This window comes from Pseudophryne corroboree (assembly GCF_028390025.1).
Source record: "Pseudophryne corroboree isolate aPseCor3 chromosome 3 unlocalized genomic scaffold, aPseCor3.hap2 SUPER_3_unloc_1, whole genome shotgun sequence".
NCBI lineage: Eukaryota > Metazoa > Chordata > Amphibia > Anura > Myobatrachidae > Pseudophryne > Pseudophryne corroboree.
Window position 1 is genome coordinate 4,755,503 of NW_026967493.1, and position 10,393 is coordinate 4,765,895.

The window sequence follows — 10,393 nt, forward strand, 5'->3', positions numbered from 1 at the left end:
AGTGGTTCAAACCAATGTGATTTTAAGAAACTCAACACCACGTTGAGATCCCAAGGTGCCACTGGAGGCACAACCGGGGGCTGAATATGCAGCACTCCTTTTACAATGTCTGAACTTCAGGTACTGAAGCTAATTCTTTCTGGAAGAAAATCGACAGAGCCGAGATCTGTATCTTAATGGAGCCTAATTTTAGGCCCATAGACACTCCTGCTTGTAGGAAATGCAGAAATCGACCTAGTTGAAATTCCTCTGTTGGGGCCTTTTTTGGCCTCACACCAAGCAACATATTTCCGCCATATGCGGTGATAATGTTTTGCAGTTACATCTTTCCTGGCTTGAATCAGCGTAGGAATGACTTCCTCCGGAATGCCCTTTTCCTTTAGGATCCGGCGTTCAACCGCCATCCCATCAAAACGTAGCCGCGGTAAGTCTTGGAACAGACAGGGCCCCTGCTGCAGCAGGTCCTGTCTGAGCGGCAGAGGCCATGGGTCCTCTGATATAATTTCTTGAAGTTCTGGGTACCAGGCTCTTCTTGGCCAATCCGGAACCACGAGTATCGTTCTTACTCCTCGCCTTCTTATTATTCTCAGTACCTTTGGTATGAGAGGCAGAGGAGGGAACACATAAACCGACTGGTACACCCACGGTGTTACCAGAGCGTCCACAGCTATCGCCTGAAGGTTCCTTGACCTGGCGCAATATCTTTTATAGCTTTTTGTTGAGGCGGGACGCCTTCATGTCCACCTGTGGCCTTTCCCAATGGTGTACAATCCTTTGGAAGACTTCTGGATGAAGTCCCCACTCTCTCGGGTGGAAGTCGTGTCTGCTGAGAAGATCTGCTTCCCAGTTGTCCACTCCGGGAATGAACACTGCTGACAGTGCTAACACATGATTTTCCGCCCATCGGAGAATCCTTGTGGCTTCTGCCATCGCCATCCTGCTTCTTGTGCCGCCCTGTTGGTTTACATGGGCGACTGCCGTGATGTTGTCTGATTGGATCAGGACCGGCTGGTTTTGAAGCAGAGGCCTTGCCTGACTCAGGGCATTGTAAATGGCCCTCAGTTCCAGAATATTTATGTAGGGAAGTCACCTGACTTGACCAAAGTCCCTGGAAGTTACTTCCCTGTGTGACTGCCCCCCAGCCTCAAAGGCTGGCATCCATGGTCACTAGGACCTAGTCCTGTATGTCGAACCTGCGGCCCTCTTGAAGATGGGCACTCTGCAGCCACTACAGTAGAGATACCCTGGTCCTTGGAGACAGGGTTATCAGCCGATGCATCTGAAGATGTGATCCGGACCACTTGTCTAACAGGTCCCACTGAAAAGTTCTTGCATGGAACCTGCTGAATGGGATTGCTTCGTAGGAAGCTATCATTTTTCCCAGGACTCGCGTGCAATGATGCACCGATAACTGTTTTGGCTTCAGGAGGTCTCTGACTAGAGATGACAGCTCCTTGGCTTTCTCCTCCGGGAGAAACACTTATTTCTGGTCTGTGTCCAGAACCATCCCCAGGAACAGTAGACGTGTCGTAGGAATCAGCTGTGACTTTGGACTGTTTAGAATCCAACCGTGCTGTTGTAGCACTTTCCAAAATAGTGCTACCCCGACTAGCAACTGTTCCTTGGACCTCGCCCTTATAAGGAGATTGTCCAAGTACGGGATAATTAAAAACTCCCCTTTTTCGAAGGAGTATCATCATTCCGGCCATTACCTTGGTAACACCCTCGGTGCCATGTACAGTCCAAACGGCAGAGTCTGGACTTGGTAATGGTAATCCTGTACCACAAATCTGAGGTACTCCTGGCGAGGATAGTAAATGGGGACATGCAGGTAAGCATCCTTGATGTCCCGGGATACCATGTAATCCCCCTCGTCCAGGCTTGCAATAACCGCCCTGAGCGATTCCATCTTGAACTTGAATTTTTTTATGTATGTGTTCAAGGATTTTAAATATAAAAAAGGGTCACACCGAACCATGCGGTTTCGGTACCCCAAACCGTGTGGAATAGTAACCCCGTCCTTGTTGAAGTAGGGGCACCTTAAGTATTACCTGCTGGGAATACAGCTTATTAATTGCCTCTAGCACAGCCTCCCTGCCTGAGGGAGTTGTCGGCAAGGCATATTTGAGGAAACGGCGGGGGGAAGACATCTCGAATTCCAGCTTGTACCCCTGAAATACTACTTGAATGAAACAGGGATCCACCTGTGAGCGCGCCCACTGATCGCTGAAATTTTTGAGACGGCCCCCCACCGTACCTGGCTACACCTGTGGAGCCCCAACGCCATGCTGTGGACTCAGAGGAAGCGAGAGAAGAATTATGATTTTGGGAACAGGCTGACTGGTGCAGCTTTTTCCCTCTTCCCTTGTCTCTGTACAGAAAGGAAGCGCCTTTGACCCGCTTGCTTTTCTGAAGCCGAAAGGACTGTACCTGATAATACAGTGCTTTCTTAGTCTGTGAGGAAAACTGAGGTAAAAATATTTCTTCCCAGCTGTTGCTGCGGATACGAGGTCCCAGAGACCATCCCCAAATAATTCCTCACCCTTATAAGGCAGAATCTCTATGCGCCTTTTAAAGTCAGCATCACCTGTCCAGTGACAGGTCTCTAATACCCTGCTGAAAGAATGGACATTACATTCATTTTGGATGCCAGCCGGCAAAATATCCCTCTGTGCATCCCTCATATATAAGACGACGTCTTTAATATGTTCTCATGTTAGCAAACTAGTATGTTTGACAGGGTCACCGACCACGCTGCAGCAGCACGCTCTGCAGGTTTCAGTCTAGTACCTGAGTGTGTAAATACAGACTTCAGGATAGCCTCCTGCTTTTTATCAACAGGTACCTTCAAAGTGGCCGTTCCTAAAACGGCAGTGCCACCTATTTTGACAACCGTGTGAGCGCCTTATCCACCCTAGGGGATATCTCCCAGCGTAACTTATCCTCTGGCGGGAAAAGGTACGCCATCAGTAACTTTTTAGAAATTACCAGTTTCTTATCAGGGGGAACCCACGCTTTTCACACACTTCATTCATTCATCTGATGGGGGAACAAAACACTGCCTGCTTTTTCTCCCCAAACATAAAAACCCATTTTTAGAGGTTAATGTCAGAAATGTGTAACACATTTTTTATTGCCGGGATCAAGTCACGGATGTTCCTAGTGGATTGTGTATATGTCTCAACCTTGTCGACAGTGGAGTCAGACTCCGTGTCGACATCTGTGTCTGCCATCTGAATGAGCGGGCGTTTTTGAGCCCCTGATGGCCTTTGAGACGCCTGGGCAGGCGCGGGCTGAGAAGCCGGCTGTCCCACAGCTGTTACGTCATCCACCCTTTTATGTAAGGAGTTGACACTGTCGGTTAATACCTTTCACCTAACCATCCACTCTGGTGTCGGCCCCACAGGGGGCGACATCACATTTATCGGCATCTGCTCCGTCACTATATAAGCCTCCTCCTCAAACATGTCGACACAGCCGTACCGACCCACCGCACACACACAGGGAATGCTCTGACTGAGGACAGGACCCCACAAAGCCCTTTGGGGAGACAGAGAGAGAGTATGCCAGCACACACCAGAGTGCCATATAATGTGGGGATTAACACTATAACTGAGTGAATTTTCCCCCATAGCTGCTTGTATATACAATATTGCGCCTAAATTTAGTGCCCCCCCCCCTCTCTTTTTAACCCTTTGAGCCTGAAAACTACAGGGGAGAGCCTGGGGAGCTTTCTTCCAGCTGCACTGTGAAGAGAAAATGGCGCCAGTGTGTCTGAGGGAGATAGCTCCGCCCCTTTTCCGCGGCCTATTCTCCCGCTTTTTTCTGGATTCTGGCAGGGGTATTTACCACATATATAGCCTCTGGGGCTATATATTGTGGTATTTTTGCCAGCCAAGGTGTTTTTATTGCTGCTCAGGGCGCCCCCCCCCCCAAGCGCCCTGCACCCTCAGTGACCGGAGTGTGAAGTGTGTATGAGGAGCAATGGCGCACAGCTGCAGTGCTGTGCGCTACCTTGGTGAAGACTGATGTCTTCTGCCGCCGCTTTTCCGGACCTCTTCTTGCTTCTGGCTCTGTAAGGGGGACGGCGGCGCGGCTCCGGGACCGAACACCAAGGCTGGGCCTGCGGTCGATCCCTCTGGAGCTAATGGTGTCCAGTAGCCTAAGAAGCCCAAGCTGGCTGCAAGCAGGCAGGTTCGCTTCTTCTCCCCTTAGTCCCTCGCTGCAGTGAGCCTGTTGCCAGCAGAGGCGTCACTCACCTCTGTGACACCCGGTGCGGCAGCGAGGATAAAAGGGGTGGGGCTTCGCGGGAATGGGCAGGATTTGAATAGAGGGCGGGGCTTCACGGGCGGAACCCATTTTTAAACCATTGCAGGCACGCGAAGGGGCGGGGCTTTGCGGAGGGGCGGGGCTTCGCGTCCCGACACCCGTTTTTTTTTTTCACTGGGGGGTGTGGGAGGTGAGGGCTGACTCTCGGGAGGTGCTGTCCCTGCAGTGCTGGCTCCTACAAAGTGACAGGAGCCGAGTGCTGCACATAATATAACAGTGCAGCACTCGGCTTCCGTCACTCTGCAGGAGCCGGCATTTTGGTTTCACCCCTCGGCGGGTGACACCCGGGAGCGGGCCACACCCCCCGCACCCCCCTTGTGACGCCACTGGTTGCCAGCAGGTCTCACTGAAAATAAAAAACCTAATTCTATACTTTCTTTCTAGAGGCTCAGGAGAGCCCCTAGTGTGCATCCAACCTCGGCCGGGCACAAGATCTAACTGAGGCTTGGAGGAGGGTCATAGTGGGAGGAGCCAGTGCACACCAGGTAGTCATAAATCTTTCTAGAGTGCCCAGCCTCCTTCGGAGCCCGCTATTCCCCATGGTCCTTTCGGAGTTCCCAGCATCCACTAGGACGTCAGAGAAATGGTGTTTGTGCCCACTTTGCCAGTGGATTTCATGCCCAAAACAGCGTTGGGCCAAGCAAAATACAACTGGGTGATATGTAAGTGACCACCCTCTGTTGATTTCAGGTGTCAAATGTGTGGCCCAAGACTGGTTAACCCTTGCAAAACTACAGCTACTTATTCAAAATGGTAAATTATGGTGTTTGTGCCCACTTTGCCAGTGTATTTCATGCCCAAAACAGCGTTGGGCCAATTAAAATACAAGTGGGTCACATGCAAGTGACCACCCTCTGTTGTTTTTGGGGGTCAAATTTGTGGCCCAAGACTAGTTAACCCTTGCAAAACTACAGCTACTTATTCAAAATGGTAAATTATGGTGTGTGTGCCCACTTTGCCAGTGTATTTCATGCCCAAAACAGCGTTGGGCCAATTAAAATACAAGTGGGTCACATGCAAGTGACCACCCCCTGTTGTTTTTGGGGGTCAAATTTGTGGCCCAAGACTAGTTAACCCTTACAAAACTACAGCTACTTTTTGTTGTGGAAAAAAACACAACGTGAATAGTTGTTGTCAGATTTAAAGTTTATATTGATAATGGCAGAGCAAGATTACAATAAAGTGACAGTCAGCATGCACTTACAAGTAAAATTACAAGTGAGCTCAATCTGCCTTCCGAACATGGCATAGATGGCCCCTAATATTGCATATTACAAAGAATTGCTCCACCCAAGCTTGGACCGATCATAGCAGGTCTTGAGGCCCATTCCTCCTTATCGAACACCATCTGGTCCTGGGTGGGCACATGACACAAATCAGCAAGACTAGGGTGACTTAGCAAAGTAAAGCAAGTTCTTGTCACGAACCTACATTCTTTGTCAGAAAAACATCTTACATAATAATGTCTGTTAAGTATTACATGATATTAAAAAGACAGAATAGATTCTATAAATTGCTTAAATTTCCTTAACAATTTCATGCCCAAAACAGCGTTGGGCCAGGCAAAATACAAGTGGGTCTAATGTAAGTGACCACCCTCTGTTGATTTCAGGTGTCAGATTTGTGGCCCAAGACTGGATAACCCTTGCAAAAATAGGATTTTACTTACCGGTAAATCTATTTCTCGTAGTCCGTAGTGGATGCTGGGGACTCCGTAAGGACCATGGGGAATAGATGGGCTCCGCAGTAGACATGGGCACTTTAAGAAAGAATTTAGATTCTGGTGTGCTCTGGCTCCTCCCTCTATGTCCCACCTCCAGACCTCAGTTATAGAAACTGTGCCCAGAAGAGCTGACAGTACAAGGAAAGGATTTTGGAAATCCAGGGCAAGACTCATACCAGCCACACCAATCACACCGTATAACTTGTGATAAACTTACCCAGCCAACAGTATGAACAACAACAGAGCATCAGTTCAACACTGATGCAACAATAACATAGCCCTTATTGCAGCAATAACTATATACAAGTATTGCAGAAGAAGTCCGCACTTGGGACGGGCGCCCAGCATCCACTACGGACTACGAGAAATAGATTTACCGGTAAGTAAAATCCTATTTTCTCTAACGTCCTAGTGGATGCTGGGGACTCCGTAAGGACCATGGGGATTATACCAAAGCTCCCAAACGGGCGGGAGAGTGCGGATGACTCTGCAGCACCGATTGAGCAAACAATAGGTCCTCATCAGCCAGGGTATCAAACTTGTAGAACTTCGCAAAAGTGTTTGAACCTGACCAAGTAGCAACTCGGCATAGTTGTAATGCCGAGACCCCTCGGGCAGCCGCCCAAGAAGAGCCCACCTTCCTAGTGGAATGGGCTTTAACTGATTTAGGCAGCGGCAATCCAGCCGCAGAATGAGCCTGCTGAATCGTGTTACAGATCCAGCGAGAAATAGTTTGCTTTGAAGCAGGAGCACCCAGCTTGTTGGATGCATTCAGGATAAACAGCGACTCTGTATTCCTGACTCTAGCCATTCTGGCTACATAAACCTTCAAAGCCCTGACCACATCCAGTAACTCGGAATCCTCCAAGTCACGAGTAGCCACAGGCACCACAATAGGTTGGTTCATATGAAAAGATGACACCACTTTTGGCAGAAATTGTGGACTGGTCCGCAATTCTGCAATATCTATATGGAAAACCAGATAGGGGCTTTTATGTGACAAAGCCGCTAAATCTGACACACGCCTAGCCGAAGCCAAGGCTAATAGCATGACCACCTTCCACGTGAGATATTTTAACTCCACCGTTTTAAGTGGTTCAAACCAGTGTGATTTCAGTAAACTTAACACCACGTTAAGATCCCAAGGTGCCACTGGAGGCACAAAAGGAGGCTGAATATGCAGCACTCCCTTTACAACGTCTGAACTTCTGGTAGAGAAGCCAACTCTTTTTGAAAGAAAATGGATAGGGCCGAAATCTGGACCTTAATGGGGCCCAATTTTAGGCCCAAATTCACTCCTGACTGTAGAAAGTGAAGGAAACGGCCCAGCTGGAATTCCTCTGTATGAGCATTCCTGGCCTCACACCAAGAAACATATTTTCGCCATATACGGTGATAATGTTTAGCTGTCACGTCCTTCCTAGCCTCTATCAGCGTAGGAATGACCTCGTCCGGAATGCCCTTTTCTGCTAGGATCCGGCGTTCAACCGCCATGCCGTCAAACGCAGCATCGGTAAGACTTGGAACAGACAGGGCCCCTGTTGCAACAGGTCCTGTCTTAGAGGAAGAGGCCACGGGTCCTCTGTGAGCATGTCTTGCAGATCTGGATACTAAGTCCTTCGTGGCCAATCTGGAACAATTAGGATTGTTCTCACTCCTCCTTTCCTTATTATCCTCAGCACCTTGGGAATGAGAGGAAGAGGAGGAAATACATAGACCGACTGGAACACCCACAGTGTCACCAGGGCGTCTACCGCTATTGCCTGAGGGTCTCTTGACCTGGCGCAATATGTAGTTTTTTGTTGAGGCGGGATGCCATCATTTCCACCTGTGGCAGTTCCCACCGATATGTGATCTGTGTGAAGACTTCCTGATGAAGTCCCCACTCTCCCGGGTGGAGGTCGTGTCTGCTGAGGAAGTCTGCTTCCCAGTTGTCCACTCCCGGGATGAACACTGCTGACAGAGCGCTTACGTGATTCTCCGCCCAGCGAAGAATTCTGGTGGCTTCTGCCATCGCCACTCTGCTCCTTGTGCCGCCTTGGCGGTTCACCTGAGCCACTGCGGTGATGTTGTCTGACTGAATCAGAACCAGTTGGTCGCGAAGCAAGTGCTCCGCTTGACGTAGGACGTTGTATATGGCCCTTAGTTCCAGGATGTTGATTTGAAGGCAAGTCTCTTGACTTGACCACAGACCTTGGAAATTTCTTCCCTGTGTGACTGCTCCCCACCCTCGGAGGCTAGCATCCGTGGTCACCAGGACCCAGTCCTGAATTCCGAATCTGCGTCCCTCTAGAAGGTGAGAACTCTGCAGCCACCACAGGAGTGACACCCAGGCCCTGGGGGACAGGGTGATTAACCGATGCATCTGAAGATGTGATCCGGACCACTTGTCCAGTAAGTCCCATTGGAAGGTCCTCGCATGGAACCTGCCGAAGGGAATGGCCTCGTATGATGCCACCATCCTTCCCAGGACTCGAGTGCAGTGAAGCACTGACACCTGTTTTGGTTTTAATAAATTCCTGACCAGTGTCATGAGCTCCTGAGCTCTCTCTATCGGGAGATAAACCCTTTTCTAGTCTGTGTCCACAATCATGCCTAGGAAAGGCAGATGAGCCGTAGGAACCAACTCCGACTTTGGAATATATAGAATCCAGCCGTGTTGCCGTTACACTTCCAGAGAAAGTGATACGCTATTCAGCAACTGCTCTCTTGATCTCGCTTTTATGAGGAGATCGTCCAAGTACGGGATAATTGTGACATCTTGCTTCCGCAGGAGCACCATCATTTCCGCCATTACCTTGGTGAAGCTTCTCGGGGCCGTGGAGAGACCAAACGGCAACGTCTGAAATTGGTAATGACAATCCTGTACCGCAAAACTGAGGTACGCCTGATGAGGTGGATAAATGGGGACATGAAGGTATGCATCCTTTATGTCCAGAGACACCATAAAATCTCCCCCTTTCAGGCTTGCGATGACCGCTCTTAGCGATTCCATCTTGAACTTGAACCTTTTCAGGTATATGTTCAGGGATTTTAAATTCAGTATGGGTCTGACCGAACCGTCCGGTTTCGGGACTACAACATGGTCGAATAATAACCCCCTCCGTGTTGAAGGAGGGGAACCTTGACCACCACCTGTTGAAGATACAATTTGTGAATTGCAGTTAACACTATTTCCCTCTCGTGGGGGGAAGCCGGCAGGGCCGTCGGTGAGGGGGCATCTCCTCAAAGTCCAGCTTGTATCCCTGAGACACAATATCTATTGCCCAGGGATCCAACAGGGAGTGAACCCACTTGTGGCTGAACTTACGAAGACGTGCCCCCACCGGGCCTAGCTCCGCCTGTGGAGCCCCAGCGACATGCGGTGGATTTTGTAGAGGCCGGGGAGGACTTCTGTTCCTGGGAACTAGCTGTGTTGTGCAGCTTCTTTCCTCTGCCCCTGCCTCTGGCAAGAAAGGACGCCCCTCAGACTTTCTTGTTTCTTTGTGTTCGAAAGGCTGCATTTGATAATGTCGTGCTTTCCTAGGCTGTGCAGGAATATAAGGCAAAATATCAGAATTACCAGCTATAGCTGTGGAGACCAGGTCCGAGATCCCTTCTCCACACAATCCTCAGCCTTCCATATGCCTCTTAAGTCGGCATCACCTGTCCATTGCATATTCTACAGGACACGTCAAGCAGAAATCGACATAGCGTTGACTCTAGAACCCAGTAGACTAATGTCTCTTTGGGCATGTTTTATATACCGTATATACTCGAGTATAAGCCGACTTTTTCAGCACTTTTTTTTGTGCTGAAAAAGCCACCTCGGCTTATACTCGAGTCAGTGACTGGCAGAGGCAGAGCAGTGTGAAGGAGGGACACGAAGCGCACAGCGCGCGGCTCTCCTGTGTCCGTCCTGCATCTCCGGCGGCAGCAGCGGCGGTTCTATTACAGGAAGTACCCGTTCGTGACCTCTGATCACGAACCGGCACTTCCTTTAATAGACCTGCCGCGGCCGCCGAAGATGCAGGAGGGACACAGGAGAGGCGCGTGCTGTGCGCTTCGTGTCCCTCCAGAAGACAGCGCGGGATCGACGGAGGGGTAAGTAACAACACTGTGGGGCATACCTGGCACTTGGGGAGGGAGCATATCTGGCAGCATGAGTGGGTATATGTGGCAGCATGAGGGGACGTATCTGGCAGCATGAGGGGACATATCTGGCAGCATGAGGGGGCATATGTGGCATCATGAGGGGACATATCTGGCAGCATGAGGGGACATATCTGGCAGCATGAGGGGACATATCTGGCAGCATGAGGGGGCATATCTGGCAGCATGAGGGGGCATATCTGGCAGCAT